Raw genomic sequence first — 6,136 nt, forward strand, 5'->3', positions numbered from 1 at the left:
CGCGCGAAGCATTGATAGAGCTTCGCGCGTCTCGGCGACTATTGATGGCGTGTCGCAAATCGTTCGGCGGGTGAGCGAGTGGTAGAAGATGGTTGGCCGCCTGAGTGAACAGGCGTCGGTATCCCTCGGCGTCGGGAGTCCGAGGAAGTCCGTCAGCTATCCGAGCTAGAACGCCTCCGACTTCGCTCGGCGTGTTCATAGCTCGGGCGAAGTCGGGGTTCAGGTTGCGCCCGAAGAGCGGATTCTCGCGTCGTTGCCTTGCATCTTGCTCGGCTTGCTCCTGAGTCCGCCGGCGATCACGTCGTCGGGAGTTCCTTCGTTCCCTGAAGACGCGTTCTTCCGGAGTTTCTCCTATCTCTGAGACCTCGTCTCGCGAGACAGGCTGCTCTGGATCCCGTTCTCCAGCTGCGTGATGTCGTCGAACGTTCCTGCGTCGGTTCCTTCGTCGGCGGGATTCTCGCTGAGGTGGTTCTTCTCCAGGCGCGGTCGGTTCATCGTCAGAGACGGCGGGCGACTCTGCTCTCCCGATGAAGAGGACGTCGGGGTAGAACGGTACTGCTGTCGCGGCGACTTTCTTTCCGTTCTCCTTTGAGGTCGGAGGAACGGGAAGAACGACCTGCCTCTCCCTGGTCTCCTTCTTTCTCACGACCCATGTCCATTCTTTCGTCGGGGAAGTAGACAGCGGAGTCTTCCGGGTCAGCGAGCTTCTAGCTCCAGCCTCCCCGGGGACGATCTTTTTCCGAAGAGCCGGAGGTAGCGTCTTTCCAGCGTTTTCGGAGTTTGTTGGAGGAAACTTCTTTTCCGGCGGGTCTGCGATGCGGTGTAGAATTCCTTCTTCGTCCGCCACAGATGAGATTGTCCCGAAGCAGAATACAAATCCGGGACGCACGGTGATCTTGCTGTGGAAGATGATGGCCATTGAGCTAGCTTGGATCGTCGACACACCCCCTACCTGGCGCGCCAGCTGTCGGTGTTTTGGGTCCGACCGCACACCCGGGGTTGCCCCTCAAGGTGTTTTTAGGAGTAGGACGGTGTCAACGACTGTAGCAAAATGGTTCGTGCCGATCGCACGAGGGATAATGGACAAGATTTGCAGGTTCGGGCCGCTTAGAAGTGCGTAACACCCTACGTCCTGGTGAGTATTTGAGCGTGGTTATAAGAGGGCTCTCTGGATAGAGGGTGCAGAGAGGTTATGTGGGTGGCTAAGTAAAACAGGGTCGATCGTTCTGAAGGGGTGCCCCCTAGGCCTTATATACTCGACCGTGGGGCAGTACATGTGATATGATAACAACAAGTAGCTAAAAGATAGTGAACCTCTTGAGTTTATCCCTACGTAACCCTCGCCGACTTATCCCCGCATGGCTCCGTTGCATGGGGGCTTCAGCGCGGGAAAGTCGGGTCTCTGTTGCGATTCATTCGTTCGACGTTGTGGGCCGTCCGGGTTTGCACTAATCCAGTCTCACGTCTTCTCTTCTTTGTTGGTTGTCTTTCCCTAGGCCCACGAAAGAATGACCTTACGAATTATTGGGCCCTCGGGCCTTTCGTGAGGCCTTTTACTTCTTTAGTGGACCCAGGGGATATCTATCCCCCACACTGGTGGACTGGCACTCGGCAAAGAACCCTCCAGTGGGCCCCTTTGCCAGTATCTTTGTCGAGTGCCTTGGCAACAGCACTCGGCAAAGATGTCTTTGCCGGTTCCCAGGTTTCCTTCTTTGTCGAGTGCCATTGTCAGCACTCGGCAAAGATGGCTTTACCGGTTCCCAGGTTTCCTTCTTTGCCGAGTGCCATGGTCATAGCACTCGGCAAAGCGACCCTTTGTCGAGTGTTACACTCGGCAAAGTGACCAGGATGTCCCTTTTTTATTTGCTTTTGTTGTTCCATCCAAACAAACAAAAGATATATATTGAAAGGGAATTAGGCTTACACCTAGTCCCTAATTAATTTTGGTTGAATTGCCCAACACAAACAATTGGACTAACTAGTTTGCCCAAGTGTATAGATTATACAGGTGTAAAGAGTTCACACTCAGCCAATAAAAAGACCAAGTTTTGGATTCAACAAAGGAGCAAAGTGGCAACCGAAGGCCCTCTGGTCTGGGAGCACCGGACTGTCCGGTGTACACCGGACAGTGTCCGGTGCACCAGAGGACTCCAACTCGAACTCGCCACCTTCGGGAATTTCCAGAGGCACTCGCGCTATAATTCACCGGACTGTCTGGTGTACACCGGACAGTGTCCGGTGCGCCACGGAGGAGCGGCCTCAGGAACTCGCCAGCTTCGGGAAACTCCAACGGCTAGTCCGCTATAATTCACCGGACTGTCCCGTGTGCACCGGACTGTCCGGTGCAACTCCGGAGCAACAGCTAGTCGGCGCCAACGGCTACCTGCGGCGCATTAAATGCGCGCGCAGCGCGCGCAGAAGTCAGGCGCGCCCATACTGGCACACCGGACAAGGAACAGTACCTGTCCGGTGTGCACCGGACACCCAGGCGGGCCCACAAGTCAGAAGCTCCAACGGTCAGAATCCAACGGCAGTGATGACGTGGCAGGGGGCACCGGACTGTCCGGTGTGCACCGGACTGTCCGGTGTGCCATCGAACAGACAGCCTCCCAACGGCCACATTTGGTGGTTGGGGCTATAAATACCCCAACCACTCCACCATTCATTGCATCCAAGTTTTCCACTTCCCAACTACTACAAGAGCTCTAGCATTCAATTCTAGACACACCAAAGAGATTAAATCCTCTCCAAATTCCCCACAACGCCATAGTGACTAGAGAGAGAGATTTGCTTGTGTTCTTTCGAGCTCTTGCGCTTGGATTGCTTTCTTCTTTCTTGATCCTTTCTTTGCAATCAAACTCACTTGTAATTGAGGAAAGAGACACCAAACTTGTGGTGGTCCTTGTGGGAACTTTGTGTTCCAAGTGATTGAGAAGAGAAAGCTCACTCGATCCGTGGATCGTTTGAGAGAGGGAAGGGTTGAAAGAGACCCGGCCTTTGTGGCCTCCTTAACGGGGAGTAGGTTTGCAAGAACCGAACCTCGGTAAAACAAATCTCCGTGTCTCACTTGCTTATTCGCTTGGGATTTGTTTTGCGCCCTCTCTCGCGGACTCGTTTCTTTATTACTAACGCTAACCCGGCTTGTAGTTGTGTTTATATTTGTAAATTTCAGTTTCGCCCTATTCACCCCCCCCTCTAGGCGACTTTCAATTGGTATCGGAGCCCGGTGCTTCATTAGAGCCTAACCGCTCGAAGTGATGTCGGGAGAACACGCCAAGAAGGAGATGGAGACCAGCGAAAAGCCCACTACAAGCCACGGGAGCACTTCATCGGAAGAGTCCCGCACCAAGAGGAGGGAGAAGAAGAAGAGCTCCTCCAACAAAGGGAAGGAGAAGAAATCTTCTTCTCACCACAAGGAGAAGAAGGAAAAATCTTCTTCCCACAAGCCGCATCTAAGTGGAGACAAGCAAAAGAGGATGAGGAAAGTGGTCTACTACGAGACCGACACTTCATCAACATCGACCTCCGACTCCGATGCGCCCTCCGTAACTTCTAAACGCCAAGGGCGTAAGAAGTTTAGTAAGATTCCCCTACACTACTCTCGCATTTCCAAACATGCACCTCTACTTTCCGTCCCATTAGGCAAACCACCAACTTTTGATGGTGAAGATTATGCTAGGTGGAGTGATTTAATGCGTTTTCATCTAACCTCACTCCACAAAAGTATATGGGATGTTGTTGAGTTTGGTGCACAGGTACCATCCATAGGGGATAAGGACTATGATGAGGATGAGGTGGCCCAAATCGAGCACTTCAACTCTCAAGCGACAACGATACTCCTCGCCTCTTTAAGTAGAGAGGAGTATAACAAAGTGCAAGGGTTGAAGAGCGCCAAGGAGGTTTGGGATGTGCTCAAAACCGCGCACGAGGGAGATGAACTCACCAAAATCACCAAGCGGGAAACGATCGAGGGGGAGCTCGGTCGGTTCCGGCTTCGCAAAGGAGAGGAGCCACAACACATGTACAACCGGCTCAAGACCTTGGTGAACCAAGTGCGCAACCTCGGGAGCGTAAAGTGGGATGACCACGAAGTGGTTAAGGTTATTCTAAGATCTCTTATTTTCCTTAACCCTACTCAAGTTCAATTAATTCGTGGTAATCCTAGATATACTAAAATGACCCCCGAGGAAGTAATCGGGCATTTTGTAAGTTTTGAGTGCATGATCGAAGGCTCGAGGAAAATCAACGAGCTTGACGAACCCACCACATCCGAAGCTCAACCCATCGCATTCAAGGCGACGGAAGAAAAGAAGGAGCAGTCTACACCAAGTAGACAACCAATCGACGCCTCCAAGCTTGACAATGAGGAGATGGCGCTCGTCATCAAGAGCTTCCGCCAAATCCTCAAGCAAAGGAGGGGGAAAGATTACAAGTCCCGCTCCAAGAAGGTTTGCTACAAATGTGGTAAGCCCGGTCATTTTATTGCTAAATGTCCTATATCAAGTGACAGTGACCGAGGCGACGACAAGAAGGGGAGAAGAAAGGAGAAGAAGAGGTACTACAAGAAGAAGGGCGGCGATGCCCATGTTTGTCGGGAGTGCGATTCCGACGAAAGCTCAAGCGACTCCTCCGACGACGAGGACGCCGCCAACATCGCCGTCACCAAAGGGCTTCTCTTCCCCAACGTCGGCCACAAGTGCCTCATGGCAAAGGACGGCAAAAGGAAGAAGGTAAAATCAAGATCCTCCACTAAATATGAAACCTCTAGTGATGAAAATGCTAGTGATGAGGAGGATAACTTGCGTACCCTTTTTGTCAATCTTAACATGGAACAAAAGGAAAAATTAAATGAATTAATTAGTGCTATTCATGAAAAGGATGACCTTTTGGATTCCCAAGAGGATTGTCTTATTAAGGAAAACAAGAAACATGTTAAGGTTAAAAATGCTTACGCTCTAGAAGTAGAAAAATGTCAAAAACTATCTAGTGAGCTAAGCACTTGCCATGAGATGATTGACAACCTTAGACATGAAAATACTAGTTTAAATGCTAAGGTTGATTCACATGTTTGCAATGTTTCAATTCCCAACCCTAGAGATAATGATGAGGATTTGCTTGCTAGGATTGAAGAATTGAACATTTCTCTTGCTAGCCTTAGAATTGAGAATGAAAAATTGCTTGCTAAGGCTAAAGATTTTGATGTTTGCAATGCTACTATTTCCGACCTTAGAAGTAAAAATGAAATATTGCATGCTAAGGTTGTAGAACTAAAATCTTGCAAACCCTCTACATCTATTGTTGAGCATGTATCTATTTGTACTAGATGTAGAGATGTTGATATCAATGCTATTCATGATCATATGGCTTTAATTAAACAACAAAATGATCATATAGCAAAACTAGATGCTAAAATTGTCGAGCACAACTTAGAAAATGAGAAATTTAAATTTGCTCGTAGCATGCTTTATAATGGGAGACGCCCGGGCATCAAGGATGGCATTGGCTTCCAAAGGGGAGACAATGTCAAAATTAGTGCCCCTCCTAAAAGATTGTCCAACTTTGTTAAGGGCAAGGCTCCCATGCCTCAGGATAACGAGGGTTACATTTTATACCCTGCCGGTTATCCTGAGAGCAAAATTAGGAGAATTCATTCTAGGAAATCTCACTCTGGCCCTAATCATGCATTTATGTATAAGGGTGAGACATCTAGCTCTAGGCAACCAACCCATGCTAAGTTGCCTAGAAAGAAAACTCCTAGTGCATCAAATGATCATAACATTTCATTTAAAACTTTTGATGCATCTTATGTTTTAACTAACAAATCCGGCAAGGTAGTTGCCAAATATGTTGGGGGCAAGCACAAGGGCTCCAAGACTTGTGTTTGGGTACCCAAAGTTCTTGTGTCTAATGCCAAAGGACCAAAAACCATTTGGGTACCTAAAGTCAAGAACTAAACTTGTTTTGTAGGTTTATGCATCCGGGGGCTCAAGTTGGATACTCGACAGCGGGTGCACGAACCACATGACTGGGGAGAAAAAGATGTTCTCCTCATATGAGAAAAACCAAGATCCCCAAAGAGCGATCACATTCGGGGATGGAAATCAAGGTTTGGTCAAAGGTTTGGGTAAAATTGCTA

This window comes from Zea mays, chromosome 9 (assembly GCF_902167145.1).
Source record: "Zea mays cultivar B73 chromosome 9, Zm-B73-REFERENCE-NAM-5.0, whole genome shotgun sequence".
Lineage (NCBI taxonomy): Eukaryota > Viridiplantae > Streptophyta > Magnoliopsida > Poales > Poaceae > Zea > Zea mays.